The 18785-nt window shown below is 41.7% G+C and overlaps 2 pseudogenes; both read right to left on the reverse strand.

Moving 5' to 3' along the window:
* Positions 1-5789: 5789 nt before the first annotated feature.
* Positions 5790-15021, reverse strand: LOC128561915 (60S ribosomal protein L12-like; annotated as a pseudogene).
* Positions 15022-17357: 2336 nt separating this feature from the next.
* On the reverse strand, positions 17358-18129 carry LOC128561625 (leukocyte surface antigen CD53-like; annotated as a pseudogene).
* Between the last annotated feature and the right edge of the window lie 656 nt (positions 18130-18785).

An 18785-nucleotide genomic window follows, 5' to 3' on the forward strand; every position in this document is an offset into this window, starting at 1 on the left:
CTTATACTCTTTGGATGGCACAGCTGGAGGACTCCGGTGACAGGTGACGTGGGCTCCTCTCCCACTTCCTTGTTTCCTGGCAGGTGGTGGTGGCAGAGGTCAAAGGAGTGGTGGGGCTCAGGATTATGATTTTACTATGAACTTAATGATTCTGGATGAGTTGTTGAACGTCTTTCAGCTTCTGTTCCCTCATTGTAAAATGAGAAAGTTGGATAAGATGACTTCTAAGGCCTCTTCCAGCTCCAGAATTTTATGACCATGCAAATCTTTAATAGAATTGCAGACTCATCTCTGCCCGCTTCCCCATCCAGTTCCCCCAAGAACATTTGTTAAGAGATTAATGTATTACTTTTCTGGTAATTTATAGGGCTGTATGCAAGGCAGTTTGGGCTGCTAGCTCAATGGAGTTATCATCCTTTCGTTGTTCTAGATCATTAAGTCATAAAACAAATATAGACTGGTACGGCTGTTGTGGTTTGAAAGACATTCATTGATGGAGATGTTTTGGGGAAGAAAGAGCAAGAGATACTTGTTAAAGGTTAAGGTCATGTTCTCGCCAATATTGATGGTGTATCATTGTCTTTTACTGCCCTACTTTTTAGTCGTAATAATGGAAATCTTTTCGAAGAAAAGATAATTTGTTAGATAGTTAGTTTTTTTTCTTTTAAAGCCAAAGTGATGCACACCTTAAATTATAAAGGAATTTTGAAATAACTTTAAAATTCTATCTTCTCTTCCTTAAGCAGAGATTCCTAATCTACATATTATTCATGTGTAGTCTCTACTAGTTCAGAATCAAGAGATGTCAGTTCTCTTGTACTATTTAGAGCATTACATGGCAGAGACATTAAATTCATGAATAAATTATTTTCTTCACTTTGATTATATTTAAAGTGTCAACAACATTTTCTTTCTTCATCTTAGCTATATTAAATAGAACTATAACCAAACAAAGGTGCTTACTAAATGCCTAATACCTACCATTATTTTATTTTTTAGTAGATGTATTCACAATAAAATCTGGGTTATAACATAGAAGTTACCTAAAAATCTCTCAGTAGGAGCTACAGTTTTTTAAGCTGTAGCCACCACACCCAGGCTTGGTCAATTTTTTAATCTCTCTCCCCTATGGTTTCCTAATCTATAAAAGAGAAATAATATTTGTACCTATAAACACTTGATAATTGCTGGAGATTAATATAATTACTGTTTAAAATGACTTTATGCTGGAGTAGCTTTTCTACCTTTCTAGCTGATGACTTTCTGGTTCAAAACGACAGTCTGGTAGGTAGAGGAAAATGACAGCACTGTTGGGCATTACCTTTGGGCCCAGGTTTGAGCCAGGTGTTATGGAAAGTGAAAACATATTCTTTATCTTAGATGTCTTAAAATTTAGTTATGTACATAAAAAATATGCATTAGCAAAGTTAAGTTGTGAAAAAGTATTGAGCCATGCCCTTAAGATGTATGTAATTTTTTATGCATATCATTCGTCAAGAAACAGTTAGAACAGAAAAATAGATAACTGTTATAACAATCCTATAATGCAGGGTATGAAAACATAGCACCATTTCTGGTCTAGTTGAAAATAGTATTTTGAATTAATAGCTCTCCCTTTTTTGATCACCACACTGATAATTAAAGTAGAAATTATCACAGAGCACCACTGAATCTGGTTACCTTTCTAGAATTAGGATTGGTTCCTAAACTGGATGAAAACCTATGGCTATGTATAGGATAATTAAAATAATTATCTTACTCTGTGTCTCTACACAACAGCTTCCCAGAAAGTTCCAAGGAAATGAGTCTTACAGAGGGGTTTGCTGTTTTAATCTGCACTTCTCCCTCTAACTCTAGCAGGAAAGACCTGGGACAGAAGCCCAATGCTTCTCTTATTATGAGCCCATCCCTGAATCCTTGACCCAGTGAGTAAGCTTATGGGGAGGCTTGTACTGTGGGTATGGTGGGAGAGACAGTACTGCAACTGACAGCCCCCAAGACAGTGTGGGTGGGGGGAAGTTGATTCTTTGAAAGAAGTGACTCTAGGCAAGCAATTCACAACCGTTCATTCACCTAGTGTGTAAAAAAGTCTGGATGTTTCTCTGTGGAGTTACTTGATCAAAATGTTGAAGTAGAGACAGAAGGGATGATTTAAAGATAATTGTTATAATTTAGATAGAACCAACGAGGACAACAGCTATTGGAGAAGAAGAGAGTGATGAAGGGAGATCTTAGAATAGGATCCCAAATCTGTAGAAATGATGGACTCCTTGTCTGCAGAAGGTCTAGGGATTGTAGGAAGGAGGGTGGTGATATTCCTCTGGAGAGGGAGATGAAAAGAGAAATAGGTTGAAGTGGACGAGAAGATAATGAGCTCAGTTTGGGACATGTTGAGTTGTAGAAACTAATGAGTTGGAAAAATATAACTAAAGCCATACTGTGAAGTTTTTTAAAGATGAGATTCTTTCAACAAATCTGGGGTTTATATAATTGAAAACATGCACAGAAGGAAAAGAATGAAGGAAAAAAAAGAGTCTAGTGACTGAATTTTTTTTCTGCCTAAACAAGTTCACTGTGCACTTTATTTGGGTAGCTAAAGGAGTTTTGGCCTATTTAGAGTAACTCTGTTCCCTTTTTTTTTTTTTCTGGAGACTCAGTCTCACTTTATCACCCTCAGTAGAGTGCCATGGTGTCAAAGCTCACAGCAACCTCCAACTCTTGGGCTTACGCGATTCTCTTGCCTCAACCTCCCAAGTAGCTGGGACAACAGGCGCCCGCCACAGTGCCTGGCTATTTTTTGTTGCAGTTGTCATTGTTGTTTTTAGCAGGACCAGGCTGGGTTTGAACGTGCCACTCCTGGTGCATGTGGCTGGCGCTGTAACCACTGTGCTATGGACACCAAGCCATGTTCAATTTTTTCTTTTGATCACTGAAAATGTCTGCTTAAAGAGTATCATCTTTTTCCTATTTAAAAATACTTTATGGCTGTTAGATACAATTTGAAAAAGATGAAATAAAACAACACATCACGAACAATAATTACTATATGTGGCACAGTATAGTCCCTTCTCCCTAAAATATTTTTAGTTATCATAAGAAAGAGTATAGTAATACAAAAGAAGAGTTACTATCACTTAAAATCTCACTACCTTGACGTAGCCACTGGTAGCATTTTGACTATGTTTGTCTTTAATTACTTTATATATATATATATATACACATACACACACACATGCATAAAGATACAAATTTATTTGAATGGGGTCATTACACACATGCTTTTTGTATCATGGACATTCCTCTAAGTTTTTTTTTTTTTTTAAACTTTCCCCCATTGTGTTACAAATGCAGAGGTGTGATCGTAGCTCACTGCAGCCTCAAACTCCTGGGCTCAAGCGATTCTCCTTCCGCAGGCCCATACCACTATGCTTGGCTAATTTTTGTTTTATCTAGAGATGGGGATCTCTTATCTAGAGATGGAGATCTCACTATGTTGCTCAGGCTGGCCTCCCACTCTTAGACTCAAACGGTCCCTCCCACCTCAGCCTTCTAAAGCACTAGAATTACAGCCGAGAGCCACTGTGCTCTGCCAGCTCCTGCATATTAAGATTCAATTCATTTTGTTTCCAGTTAGCAACTGCTTAACATTTTAAAATTATTGTTTACTTGTGTTTTTCCTTGCTTCTCTTTTTTTTTATTCCTTTATTCTGTGTTCAAAACAACTTATGTTAACTATGTTCATATTTAGTGAATTATATATTATGTAAATATATACAGATTTTTATGTGTGTGTATATAATGCATACTTTTAAAAATATGGGCACTTTGATCATTATTTTAAAGCTGTTTTTAAAAGCTAGGATCATATTATATTCGCTTTTCTGTTTTTGACTTTTCCCATTTAACAATACATCACAACTCCCCCCCCCCAAGTCAGTTGCTTCAGATATGTACAAGTATCTCATTTCCTTGAGTGTCACTGTCCTAAGAGCAGAGACCGTGGTGTATTTGTTTGTGCAGCACCCAGCATTGCACCCCATACAGCAGGCACTTACAGATGAATATGCTGATATTATTAATAATTTGAAGCTGTGCTATTGAGAATGAAAATACTTGGGCTGAGCAATTTTTGTAAGAGTTCTTTTACGCAAAGTATTCAGTGACAGAACCTCATAAGGTTGATAACAGTATCATTATTACTATTCCCATTTCACATATGAAGAAAAAAATGAGGTGTATAGATGTTAAATAACGTTCTCAAGAACACAGAACCTGTGCCCTGCACGATATTGCATTCAGGTCTTACAAATTCCAACCACATGTGTTATCCCTTGTGTTTTGTAAAGCAAACGGCAGTCATGATAAAATCAACATGCCCAACTCCTGTAAGAGAGTGATTTGATCTTAGGACTCACACCGCGACCTTTGCCTAGAGCTCTGCATGCCTCTCTCAAGGCCATGTTTTTCCTCTTTAGAGTCTTCTATGGTGTGTAGTAGATATGACTTTTCACATTCCATTTACAAAGGAAAAGAAGGAGACACAAAGAGGTTATTTTATCAAATGTAGTCAGTACAAGGAAGAAACCAAGAACCCAGGTCTATCAATCCCCAGGCTAGACTTCTGCCCCCTAAAAAACCCGAATTCCTGAAAACCCCATTGAGCTTAGGTTTAGTTATAAAAATGAAGGTCAGCACATGGCTAATTTACGGTTTTAAGGAGATGAAAAGGAAGCACTGTGTGCTTTTTTGGAGCTCGTGCATAGCTGGGGATGCAGAGCCAAGCTGTGGCTCTCCTGGGGTAGGTTTGCACAGATGGCATCAGACCTCCCGGAGAACCTTGAGGAAGGGCTGAGCCTGCATCCACCCACTGTGTCAGAATTGGATGCATAGGGCCTAGAATTGGGGGAATGGACTCTTTGGGTTCACTTTTAATAAGCATACCAGGTAACTGTTATGCATACTCACGTTTAAGAATTCAACTGTCATGTCCTTCAAAGGATGTTCTTGGGCATCTTGGCTTAATGGGAAAGGCAGCCACTTACTATGGGCTCCAGGGGAAGCACTTAAATTCCCAGATTCTCAATTTATGTATCTATAAATGGGAATAACAGCACTTACGAACATGAAGGGCTGTAATAACAATTCAAAGTAATATATAGTAGAATCTCCACAGTTGACCACTTCCCTACAGTGACCACCTCCTTAAGTTGACCTGGACTGGACATGCATCATACGTATGTATCAGTACAGCTGGCCTAGTTCCTTCTGTTGACCACTCTGTAGGTTGACCAGTTTGTTACAATCCCTTGGGTGGTCACCTTACAGAGGTTCTGCTGTATGTAAAGATTCCAGCACCCAGTGATTAACCATACATGGTATTAAGACCAAATTAATCAGTAGTGCCTGTAGCTCAGTGGGTAGGGTGCCAGCCACAGACACGGAGGTTGGCGGGTTTGAACCTGGCCTGGGCCTGCTAAAATCAACAATGATAACTGCAACCAAAAATTAGCTGGGCATTGTGGTGGGTACCTGTAGTCCTAGCTACTTGGGAGGCTGAGGCAAGAGAATCGTTTAAGCCTAAGAGTTTGAGGTTGCTGTGAGTTGTGATGCTATAGCACTCTACTGAGGGTGACATAGTGAGACTCTGTCTCAAAAAAAAAAAAAAAGACCCAACTAATCGTACGAGAGGAAAGAAATTTATGAGGATATTTTAGAAAATATGAATCTGATTATCTTTGTGTGGCTTTTAGTTTGGAAAGAATCTTTCGAGGGGGGTGTCAAATGATCCTTTATTGAAACATTTTCCCTTGTACTTTGTAACTAGCTGGGCATTCCACAGCCCCACTGTTGGTGTCAGCTATGATGTCGTGAGGGTGGTGGCCATCAACATTGCAGCCCACCAACTGGGCTGTCCCTAGGATCTCTTTAATGGTTCCAGAGAGTTCTCTGGCTAAACATTGATGCTGTATCTGTCTGGCAATGTTGACAATCTCATTGAAAGTGATATTTCCATAGTGCTCAATGTTTTTGTCTCTCAGTGGTTCCTTGAGGACTTTGATGGTGAGGGCAGAGGCAGAAGGCATCACTTCGGTCTGGGCCTGTCTGTTCTGGATGGTAAGTTTCACTGTAATCCTCAGACCCTATCACTGGCTGCCTTGGTGATGTCATCACCAACCTTTTTTGTAGACAAACCCAGGGGTCCAATCTTGGGGCCAGGGCAGATGTGGCACTGACTTTGCCACTGGTGCACCTCAGGTATGAGACTTTGATCTCGTTTGGGGTGGAACTCAGCGGCATGGTGGAGGCGGTTGGTGTTGGATGAACCCAGATTGGGCACCTTGGCCTCCTCCAAGCTGAAAGCTGAAAGCTAGTTTGGAAAGAATATTTAAGAAAAAAGTTAGGAATCCAGTGATATGCAGTAACTATGCCCCCAAACAGTTCAAGGTTCTAACATGCTATACAAAGCACCGTCCCTAACCCCTGCCATCCCCTAGGAGAGGTGAATGGGTCCTGCAGTGCAAAGCAGACCCAGGCAGCGGTGAGGAGCAGAGATGGGCAGGTGTGGAAAGCGCTCCAATGGGCCGGTACTCTCTAGATAGTGGTGGTAAAACGATGTTGCGTCAGGTGCCAAATGGTAAGGCAGTGATGCCAAGACAAACAGACAAACTAGAAAATAGCACAAATACAGACCCCCAGGGAAAACATTAGAGTATGCCAAATTGGAAGAAAACGGGATCTTCATAAATTATACCTTTGTAAATGCACGTGAGGGAAACAATTCATACATTTTTCTCGAAAAGGGAAGCAAATCAAAACCAAACTTCAGAGCCAATTTGAATGAGCAGCATGAAAAATTTTATCAGAGTGCGCTTCTCCAATGTGACTAGGGATAAGTCATAATCTTGCTTAGCTTTAGAGACCTCAGTGGTAGAAAAGAACAATTAATTGTCTCTTAAGATTTGTTTTAGTGGGAAAATCCCTGATTCCCCAGTAACACAATAAATTCTGGCTGTAGTCTAATTTAGTCTAAGTCCCAACTGAATTGGGAATTGTAACAAAAAACATTTCCATTAGACGGCTTTCTGTGTGGTCCATCTTGCTCTACGTTATAGGCTATATAGACATAGTCCACATTGACTTTCATACAAAACCAAGTTAATGGTGAGAAGCAAATAGCAGTAACATTTACTGATTGTTTACCTAGGGCTGGGCAGTCGCTAAATTCTTTTCATATGTTCTTTAGACTCCATAAGAATCCCAGAAAGTAAGTATTGTTATGATGCCCATTTCACTTATGAGAAAATCAAGGAGTGGGTTCAAAATTCCCAAGCTGATCAGGGTGAAAGGAGGGACTGAACCCATGCCTTAGTCTACGCAGGAATTAATTCCATGAACTAAGAAGGGAAGTTCTTTATTTCACTGATGACTAGATGATTCCTGCTTGGGTTAGATTCTTTTACATATCCACTCCTGTACGTGCTCCACTTTCTATTCCTGGAATCAGCCACCCAGAGACCCAGAGGCTGACATTACAGCAGTGAAATGAGCCATCTGTCAGTGAATATTTTGGCTGCAAAGCCTTATTTTGAATCCAGAAGGGGGGAAAAGGACCTGCTGGGGATTTTGCAGGGTGAAGTCCAGGGCAAAGGTCTGAATGACACCACGGATGAGCGAAAGCCCCTCCTTCCTACCCTGGAGGACTTCCAAATGCCTATTCCCTAAGTTGATTATGATCATCCTGAAAATGTTATCAGAAAATAATTCCCTCATTGCCGTACTGCTTCCTTTTTGCTATCTGGAACTGAAGGTAACTGACCCTAATGATTTAGAAGGAAAAGGAACAAAACCTTTTAAATGATGTTAAAGACAATTTTTAGTTGGGGGCCAAGACTATGGTACTTAGAAATGTTTCTTATTTTCTTTTTTTTTGTAGAGACAGAGTCTCACTTTATGGCCCTCGGTAGAGTGCCGTGGCCTCACACAGCTCACAGCAACCTCCAACTCCTGGGCTTAAGCGATTCTCTTGCCTCAGCCTCCCGAGTAGCTGGGACTACAGGCGCCCGCCACAAGGCCCAGCTATTTTTTGGTTTGGTTGCAGTTCAGCCGGGGCCGGGTTTGAACCCACCACCCTTGGTATATGGGGCCGGCGCCTTACCCACTGAGCCACAGGCGCCGCCCATGTTCCTTATTTCCAAAAATTAGTAAAATTATAATTATGTTTACATTTACAAAATTTATTTTTGAATTAAAGTTTTCCGCTTTGATTAAAGTTCCTCATTTGAAAAAAATTGTGTTGACATTGGCTTGAATTTCAGTATAGGGAGCTAAGATAGATCAACACTTTTTAAAAATCATTGAGTGCAATGAGTAGGGAAGAAGGCTTTCTTTTACTTGCACAAATATATCCATTATTAATCAAAATCAAAAATATGTATTCATTAACCAGAAAAAAATAACTTCCTGGGATTGGCCCCTGAGATGGGCTCTACTTACCAGGAAACTAGCTGGGGACCACCTTTGTTCTAGTCTTATGGGAAAAGGCACCTCAAAATTCTTATTTCCAACTTCTCAACTTTCAACAATATGGCTGACAATTTACTGTGAGTAAACTTGGGCTCTTCTCAATCTGGCAGGTTTGGGCATGTGGTTGATATATAGGCAATAAGTTCAGAGTGCCGTCCAGAATCGCTCCATATCATGACCATCATCACCCCTGAGCAATGACCCCACAAAGCATTTGAACACGTGCTGATACCTTGTTACTCACTTGGGAAGGTACATGATGTAAGAGAGATCATATTGGCCCAACCATAATGGATACATAATTGATTTTAAATAACCTATTGGGTAAAATAAGTAGTAAGTGGATGGGAAGGCAAAGGAAGGGAATTCATAAGAATAACAAATTTGCCAGGGAAGAACCAGGTATCCCTGGAGCACAGGCCAGGTCTCCTAGGCAGGTGGCAGGATAGTGAGATCTGTCAGCCAGGGCTCTTATGACTGGACCTCTGGACAGGGTGCTTAGAGTGGCCAGAAGCTGTGCAGATCTGTTTAGGGAAGAGCTACAGCTGTGATCCTGAGGAAGCCTGGTGGGTGAGAGAGTGTGGAGCAGTGCTAAGGGCTCAGTAACTGGGATGGGGGTGGTCAAGAGAGGGAGTGCAAGCTGGGTCAAGGTTAATTATAAGACCTTGGCTGAGAATGAACAAGAGGACATTCAAGGGCTACCAGATTAAAGGTGTAGGATCAATAGGAAAGATATGGCCTCTTTTTTTTTTTTTTTATAGAAACAAAGTGAGATAGTTTAGCAAATTTTCTGAAATTATGTGTTAAGAAAAATTGGTTCCTTACGTATTGTTACTACCTTTTCCCAAGGATGCTGATTCATTTCTTTTTTTTTTTTTGGCCGGGGCTGGGTTTGAACCCGCCACCTCCGGCATATGGGACCAGCGCCCTACCCGCTGAGCCACAGGCACCGCCCCTGATTCATTTCTTTAAGATATTTCTTTGTTGTCTGAATGGCAAACCATCTTAGTCTACATTTTAAACTTTGAAACTTCCTTCTATAAAGATTTAGACATTATTTTCAATATTATTTTTATTATTTTTTTTTGAGACAGAGCCTCAAGCCGTCGCCCTGGGTAGAGTGCTGTGGCATCATAGCTCACAGTAACCTCCAACTCCTGGGCTCAAGTGATTCTCCTGCCTCTGCCTCCCAAGCAGCTGGGACTACAGGCGCCTGCCACAATGCCTGGCTATTTGTTTGGTTGCAGCCATCATTGTTGTTTGGTGGGCCGGGGCAGGATTCGAACCCACCAACTCAGGTGTATGTGGCTGGCGCCTTAGCCACTTGAGCCACAGGTGCCGAGCCTTCAATATTACTTTTAACTGCTTTTGTCTGCACTTATAATACTTTTATCTTTTGAGGATATGGCAAGTCAAACAGAATTTTTATTATAATGAGTTTTCTTGTTTGGTGTGGCGGGCAGAATTCTAAATGTTCTCCCAAGATTCATGTCCTCTAATCCCCATAACCCATGAATGTGTTGTGGTATATAGCACAGCTAACTTCTTAAGAGGGAAATTATCCAGGTGGGCCTAATCTAATCACACGAGCCCTTCAAAGCCAGAGAGCTTTTCCCTGCTGGTGGCTGAAGAGGAAGGCAGGGCAATTGGAAGCATGAGAAGGATTTTATGCTCTGTTGTGGGCTTGGGGATGGAGGAGAGCACATGATGAGGCATGCAGGTGGTCTCTGGAACTTAAAGTGGCCTTTGGCTGACAGGCCAGCAAGGAGATGGAAACCTCAGTCTTACAGGAACAAGGAACTAGATTCTGCCAATAGTCTGACTGTACTCGGGAGAGGATTCCTCCCCAGATCCCCACATAGGAGCTCAGGCCAGCTGACACTTTGACCTTGACTTTTGGGACTCTAAGCAGAGAATCTAGCCAAGACCACCAGCTCCCCTTTGACAGCCTGGGATGATGTTTCACTTCACTGAGTATCAGCTCGTGCTGGATTTTGCTCCATAAATGCTGAAGTGAAGTTCACCTGCTGCCCTGTGTGGTGAAATCTCTCCAGAAAAGTTAAAATTTACTGTCACTCACTCCTTAGAATTCTTTTCATATACTGGAGGGGAATGCATAAATAAAAATGCATTGCAGGCTATTAAGACTGGAGTGTTACAGATGGGGGTGGGGAAGCCCCTTCACTCTAACATCAGGGACATTTTCAAAAGGTTACTGGGTAATGCAACATTGGCTGCTAACACACTTAGACAGATGTTAGGGAGAGTGTGCGCTGCTTACATATTCCCCAGGGAGCTGCCATGTGGATAGCCTCCATATTCAGGAGAGGCAAAGCAGACTAAGTCTGGGACTCCTCTTACAGCTGGCACTGTGGAATACCTGCTGATTAGTCTTGGAAACTTGCTCTGGAACAGAAAAACTACCTGCTTTATGTTTTCTCGTCTTTCTCTACATGTCATTGGTGTGAAAAGAGGTAAAAGCCTAATTAATGGGTTGATACCATACTTATATGAGCTTGGAAGGACATAGCCTAAAGCCACGTGCCTCCTGATAATTTGTGAGTCTGCGCACTCTGTCCACTGGGCATAACCAAGTTGGAGCAGGCATACCTTCCAGTCCCTGCTCCTTTCTTGTTAGAAAATAAGGAATTCATCATTTCTAAAATCAGGAGAATATATTCGCCTCACAGGGTTATTGTGAGAATTAAACGGAAAATGTACAAAAAGCCTTTAGTGCTGTGCCTGGCAGTTCTAAGAGCTCCATGCAAATGCTTATTGATGTAATGTTTACATTTGGCTTCTATGGAGAAGGCAGAGTTGTGTGCCTGGAGCACACTGGTTAATTTCTGAATATGGCTCTTGCGTGTGTGTATGTGTGTGTGTGTGTTTGGCTCTTGTTCTATTTGTCACTCAGGTTGGAATGCAGTGGTGCAATCATAACTCCCTGTAACCTTGAACTCCTGGGCTCAAGCAACCTTCCTGCCTCAGCATCACGAGTAGCTGGAATTACAGGTGCATGGTACTACTACCTGGCTGATTTATGTATGTATGTTGAGATGGGGTCTTGTCAAGTTGTCAAGGCTGGTCTTGAACTCCTGACCTTAAACAATCTTCCCACCTTGGTCTCTTAAGGTGTGTGGTTACAGATGTGAGTCTGTGTCTTGAGTCTTAAGATTCGATTCCTTTTTTCTTTTTTTTTTTTTTTGTGATTTTTTTTTTTTTGGCCGGGGCTGGGTTTGAACCTGCCACCTCCGGCACATGGGACTGGCACCCTACTCCTTGAGCCACAGGCGCCACCCAAGATTCGATTCCTTTTGCCTCCACTTACCAACTGCTGAGCAGCAGAAGAGTTATAGGACCCCCTGAAGCTGGAGAGTTGGTAACACCATTAAAATGTGTCAAGCCCTTTTAAATACAGCAAACATTTAGGGGTGGTGTTAACAAATGATTCTGATAAATTCTTGACAGTCTGTGTATATAATCATACATCTGGAGTTGCTTATACCATTGATAGTCATTCTCAAGTTTGTTTTACCCTCTATATTTCCTTCCACTTCCAGGACATTGAATCAATTATAATACATTGTGGTTTGGAGAACTACAGAACTCTAAAGCAGGATTTTGTGGATAACTAATATCTCTATGAGATATAGATATCTGGTTTATAATAGCTTCCATAATAATTATTAGAACTGTCCTTTTAGGTCATAACACACCATCATCATTATCTTCCTTATGTGATACTAAGATTCAAAAAGGCAAAGTGACTTTCTCAAAGTTGTTCTTTAAGTTTCTAGAGGGTAAGATTTTTAATTTCTCTCTAGATAGTCTTATAACGGGCAATTTACTTACAGGGAATTACTGATATATTCCACTAAGAAAAGGCGGATTAGTTCTTTTATGCCACCAGGGAATAAAGTTGGAGATTATCACTATATAATACAATGCTTTATAGCAATCAGAATTTATCAAATGGGCCAATTTAGTAATTTTTAAGGAAGAATATAATTGTGGGGCGGTGCCCGTGGCTCAGTGGGAGTGAGTAGGGTGCCAGCTACATACACGCAGGTGGGCAGGTTCAAAACCAGCCTGAGCCAGCTAAACAACAATGACAACAACAACAACAAATAGCCGGACGTTGTGTTAGACGCCTGTAGTCCCAGCTACTTGGGAGGCTGAGGCAAGAGAATTGCTTAAGCCCAAGCGTTTGAGGTTGCTGGGAGCTGTGTTGCCATGGTACTTTACTGAGGGCAACATAGTGAGACTGTGCCTCAAAAAAAAAAAAAAAAAAAAGAATATAATTGTGAAATGGGGGTGATGCTATATTTGTGACATTTAGGAAGAAGGTGGAACCATACAATAGTTTTTCTAGGCAGCTCAATTTCTCCCTTACTCATCCATAACATAAATCTTTAGAGAAAAGAGAGACACACTTTAAAGTTTACTTTTATTTCCAATTATGTATCTTTGACCATGGAAAATCTTCTTGCCTGTAAAAATCAAAGAGTTGAAAAAAATTCTGTAGTCTTATTCATAAAGAAGCTCATTTATAACATCTTATTTTCAGAGTTTTGAAGTTACTTCCAAACAAATTTATCTCTTCATCCATTTTCCTTCCTCTAACCATGTTGCAAACAGATGGAATCTTGGCAATAAAACCACTAATGACAATGTGATAATTATTGCAAGGGACAGGGACTGGAAGATGTCATTGACTGACCCCTTGGAGAGTGTGTCTTAGGGAATCTTAACCCTTTTCCTTGGTAATGTTGTTAGAAATTACAGATTGGTTATGTGTTCAAGATTTTCATGCCTTTTTTTAGCCCCACTTACCACTGAATTATTGCTTTTCCTCCAATAGACAATCTTCTACATCGCTCCCCAGGCTGCTGTGCTCTCCGTGATTCTCAAAGCAAGGGGCTTGGGGCAGTTTTGTGATTTGCCTGTAGGTTGGCTTTGCATTAACACAATGATAGTTCCCTCCATTTTACTCTGGTGTAATTTAGAATGATGAGGTAAAACTTTGCCACTGGGCTTTCTGCCTTGAGATGTTGAGATCTGGAGAACCTGACACAATCAAAGAAATACAAAGAATCTGTCATCTTGGGAAAAGGCTCGGTCTTTGAGATAAGCATGGAAATTACCGTAAACCAGGGGAACCAATTGCTTCTTTTGGTCAGGCAGAGTTGGAGATGGTGGGGAATAATCCTAGAGTGTTCTGATGGGTTGTGTAATAAATGTGGGCGCCGAGGCGGCTATAGATGGGGAAAGGTGGGAGACATGCGAGGTCTTTGGGAACATGGCAAGAGGAGCTGAGTTGTCGGGAGACATTCTGTCCTCCAGTCTCTCGTCTTCACTTAGTTTGTGCTCTACTCTTGTTATTAGAGCTCTGAGTTAACTAGAGGCTTTGGTCCTTATCTTGTGATGACAAGAAGAAATGTACCATGCTCCAGGTACTGTTCTAAGATTGATGAGGACCAATGAGCTGCTTGATGGGAGCCAAACATCAGTCAGGGGGACTGAGCGCTCAGAGAATCAGGAGAGTCCCCAGTGGATGAAGGCCAGGGGCTGCCTCACTGCCTTCTCCAGACCAGTCCACGCACGGCAGGATGTCAGGTGTGCCTTTCCCTGCTGTCCTAATGGGGGATTAAAGGCTCCAGGCACCTCACATTCTACATTTAGAGTGACAGCAGCAGGTGGGCCAGCACTCCACCTCCAGAATGTAGTGACAGGTACAGTGTTAAGAACCAGCCCCATAACCAACCACCTTCCCTGCCATCCCTTTTCTCCCTGGCCAGGGCCCCCAAGTTCATGTGGGAAGGTGAAGAGTATTGGGATAGTAAAAAGCTGCCTTTAAGGAAGGAAGTGCAAGACTTGTGGAGGGAAGTTATTCTTTCCATGGCAAGGTAGATGGGGTGGGGAAGAGGGTGTTTGGATTCTCCTGCCTCTGACGCAGAGCCCAGAGCTAAGGTTCTCGTCCTCTTTGAGAGTTGAGACCCCTCGGACCCACTGTGCTCACTGCTGCTGGGACATGGAGATAGGTCAGCCTTAGGCTGGGGAAGCAGGTAGCTCAGACCCACAGGGCCCCCACCCTGAGAGTGGAATGGACACCCTGGGATGGGGCCAGGCTATTTTCTGAAAGAATAATTCCCTGCAACAAATGGCTGTGGGGCTGGTGGCTGGTGTGGCAGCTGAGGGAGGGTGAGTGGTCTGGCCAGAGCTCTCTGCTCAATTCTGGAAACCTTGCTGTGGGTCAGCCAGCTCTGCCCAAAGGCCCACGTTCTCCAGGAGACCAGCGTGTGAATCCCTGACACACAAACAGCAGTGAAGGTCAGAGTAACAGAAGTGACAAAGAGAGCCACACCTTGCCCAGCCAGGTAAGGGCGTGTGGCCTTCTCTTCAGTGTTTCTCCCCGCTGGGAGACAAAGGGAGAGGCCAGTACCTGGGAGAGGAAAGGGAGATCAGCCCCTCTTTCCAAGGATCCGCCCCTGGCCCCATCACTCACATTCCCGTGCAGTGAGCTTGCCTGTGCCAAGGGGAGAAGAGGAAAAATACTAGAATTCAGCAGCACTGAGATTTTTTTCAAGCAAATAATTTTTTGTCTTAAACATGCATTAGACAGCTGCAATAATTAAAAATGGTCGGAAGTGTCCTTAAGAAGGGGGAAGGGGAGAAGATATTTGGAAGTTATTTATTGGAAGAAATAAAATATTTTCTGTCTGCACATAGAACAGATTAAGGCTCCTGAATAAACCAGGGCAAATGGAACCCATCAGACTCAGGGGTATCATGAACACTGTATGCCAGGAGTGTGACTGAGAAGGGAGGGGAAGAAGTAGAAAAAGATAGACAATAGATAAGGAAGCGGGGAGGAGAGGAAGGACAGCCCTTTGTCTATTTCGGCCTGGTGAAGCCGTGGTAATGGAACCACCCTTGGCAGTGCCTGTGCGTTGGGAGGGCCTCCTTAAGTCTGCTCACACATTTGTAAGAGAAAAGAATTATTTACAAATAAATGTCCTTGGGCACACAAATAGATGAGCTGTCAGGATGGATTATTCTGCTAGTTTCTAGAAAACAGAACAGGAATAGATTCTTTTCACCACAACAGAGTTTATTTCTTACCATTCTTTACACTGTTTATGCCACAAAAGTAAGGCACTTCTGGAGTTATTTGGACAAAGTGCTGTCTCTGAGATGGCCTGTTTTTTGATTAAAAAGCCACACCTTTTCTCTTTTCTTGATCAAGGAAATTTATCTTCTTCCACCACTTCCAACCTGGCTGAATATAATTATCCAGTTGCTAAAACAAGATATCTTTAAATTGAGAATTTTATTGCAACAATCAGCATGGATGGCTGCTGCCACTATAGTTTGAAGCTCCCCAGATACACCATCTTTAATGCTGGGAGGAGCTTTCTGGAAGAAGATAAATTTTACTCCCACGTGATTTTGATTTTATAGTACACCATAAGTTCTGGAATTCTTAATAAAGAGGAAGAAGGGGATGTTTTTAATAGATGCTTTTAAAAGAAACAATTCAATGTACTCTGATAACTTGAACTCTTAAAAGACCGTTCAGGTGCCTTGTAAATACCCATATTTAGCTTATGCAGAAACACATTTATTGCTTTGATACTATTAATAATAAAGACATTTACTATCTGGTATGACTCCATAGTGAAGGTTACATTGGGTACGCTTAGATCATAGGGTCGAAGAAAAGCTCATTTTTGAGTACACTTGGAAAAACAAAGAAATGAGATATATTCTTGGCTGTGGATTAGTGACTATTTACCAAAACCAGGGGTCCCAAAGGTCAATATTTAGATATGTATTTTTGAATATCACAATACACTAAAACTATTGTGTTGTGGATTTTTTTTTTTTTTTCTTGAGACAGAGTCTCACTATGTTGCCCTCGGTGGAGTGCTGTGGAGTCATAGCTCACAGAAACCTCAAACTCTTGGGCTTCAGCAATTCTCTTGCCTTAGCCTCCCAGGTAGCTGGGAGTACAGGCGCCTGCCACAATGCCCAGCTATTTTTTGTTGCAGTTCTCATTGTTGGTTAGCTGGCCCTGGCCGGGTTCAAACCCACCAACTTCAGTGTATGTGGCTGGAGCTGTAACCACTGTGCTACAGGAGCTGAGCCTGTGTTCTAGATTTTTTTTTTTTTTGAGATTATAAGCTACTTTATTTAATGAAGTGTTAAAATTGTACATTAACAAAGCCTTATTGAAGAAAGACATAACCCTAGAACTCCTTTGAATGGGATTATTAGCTAAGACACTGGTTGAAATCAGGATATGAACTACTGGGTAGCTTTTTCAGAAAGATATAAAATAAATCAATAAGACATTTTAATAAAAAAAGTGACATGAAACCTTGCCCTTTTGAGAAAGTGTACTCTGTCATTCCTCTAGCCATGGCCTCTAGCCAAAAAGAAACAGAGGGTTGTGACAATGATCCAGTGAGTCTAGATCCAGGACTCACTTCAGCTTGTGTCTTGCTTGACTTTGGAGAACAGACTGGGCATGATTTGGAAGCTGAAGACTAATGTGACAATAGGAAAATGAAAAAATTAATATCTTGGACCCCAACCTTTGATCTTGAGCTCTTAGTGTCACATACTCTCTTTGCCGCTTATGTCCAAAAACCACTCAGGTGTTAGTTTCACCACCCGAGGAGACAGGCTGCTGCTATCAGTGGGTAGCAGATTGTCTTGCTGACTGAGATGGGAAATACCGGTCAACCCTCTTCTCTGGTTTTATAAGACAGGGACCTACACAGGGAAGAGATGGGAGGAGAACAAAGATGCCAGTCCAGCAGGCAATCATTTAGGACTTCATGCTATAAATGGCTTTGGATTTCCAGAGATGAAACAAGTCTCTCCAGCACAGAGCAGTTTCAGGTCACAGCCCTAGGGCCTGGCTGGTTTTATCAATCTGGCAGTTCAGGGTCAGTGCAAAGGACAGCCCCAATACCTTGATCATACATACACAGATGGTGATGATTCCAATATACAGGAAATTGGAATGCAACCACAGTCTTACTTTTGTATAGCAACCCTTCATTTGTGGATCTCGGGGACAAGATGGTGGTGGGCCTCTGGACCAATCACTCATGCCATTTATGCCACAATACTGTAGAAATGACTGGACGGAGTCCCACGCCACGTTGGTGCTGTTGTCTGAGTAGTAACAGTGAATGCTCTTTGTCAGGTCCTCAGCCACGCACTCATTCAGCTTCTGTTCATATACAAAGAGCAGGATGGCCAAGGTCACCTCAGCAAGAAGGATAATCAGCAGCAGGATCAAGAACGACATAAGCAGACACTTGTTTTCCTTGATGGAGCCCATGCAGCCCAGGAAGGCAACCACCATGATAATGGAGCCCACGATATGAACACATTGCCAGGAGTGAAGGAGGGTAAGTTATGGAAGAGCACTCCAGAATTGTTGTGGACCAGGAAGTAGATCCCAAAGCCCACAATACAGCAGCCACAGAACCAAAAGAGCACGTTGAAGAAAAACAGGACATACTTCAGCAGTTTCAAGCTACTCATGCCCATTCTGGGATATTCTTGCCCTTTTTCAGTCCTTCAGGCAGAATTTGGTGATGATCCTTGTGGCAGTTGAGACAAGGTTGGTAACAAGGGTATCCAGGGCTATTTGTGTGTTCTAGATTTTTGTATTGCAAACTTTTTCTGCCCCACCCCCCCCATCAATTTGGGTTGATAAATGACAACAATAATGAAAATGTTTGTAATGAATGGCTAAATTCTACAAAATGATTTTTTTCTCTCTCTCCTACTTTTGTGTATTCTAAAAGAGTGTTTGTTTACCCCTGTCTGATCCACCTCTCGGGAGGCCAGACTCTCCAGGTACAGGCTGTGGGAGCTTCCTAATCTCAGTGCCAAATTTCTTTCTTCATATGCCCACTAAAATTTATAAAATTAAGCACCTTTTCAGTAATTTTTATGTTGACATTTAAATTTATTTTAATAACAAGTTTAAATAAATATATTTTTTATTCCTAAGTAGCATAAAATTTTGAGCATCTTATAAAAGGAAATAAGATGAAGATTAAATGTAATTGAATAAATCTTTCATGATATGATTCAATTAAGAACATTTTAACTACCTTATGAACTAGAGCACCCCGAGTTAATGATAGCAAAGAAAGTATGTAAAATGTATAGCCATGAAATTTTCCAAAGTATCTTAACGTGTTTGGTAACCCTATACAACACTCTATCTACCATTA

This window comes from Nycticebus coucang, chromosome 12, assembly GCF_027406575.1.
Source record: "Nycticebus coucang isolate mNycCou1 chromosome 12, mNycCou1.pri, whole genome shotgun sequence".
NCBI lineage: Eukaryota > Metazoa > Chordata > Mammalia > Primates > Lorisidae > Nycticebus > Nycticebus coucang.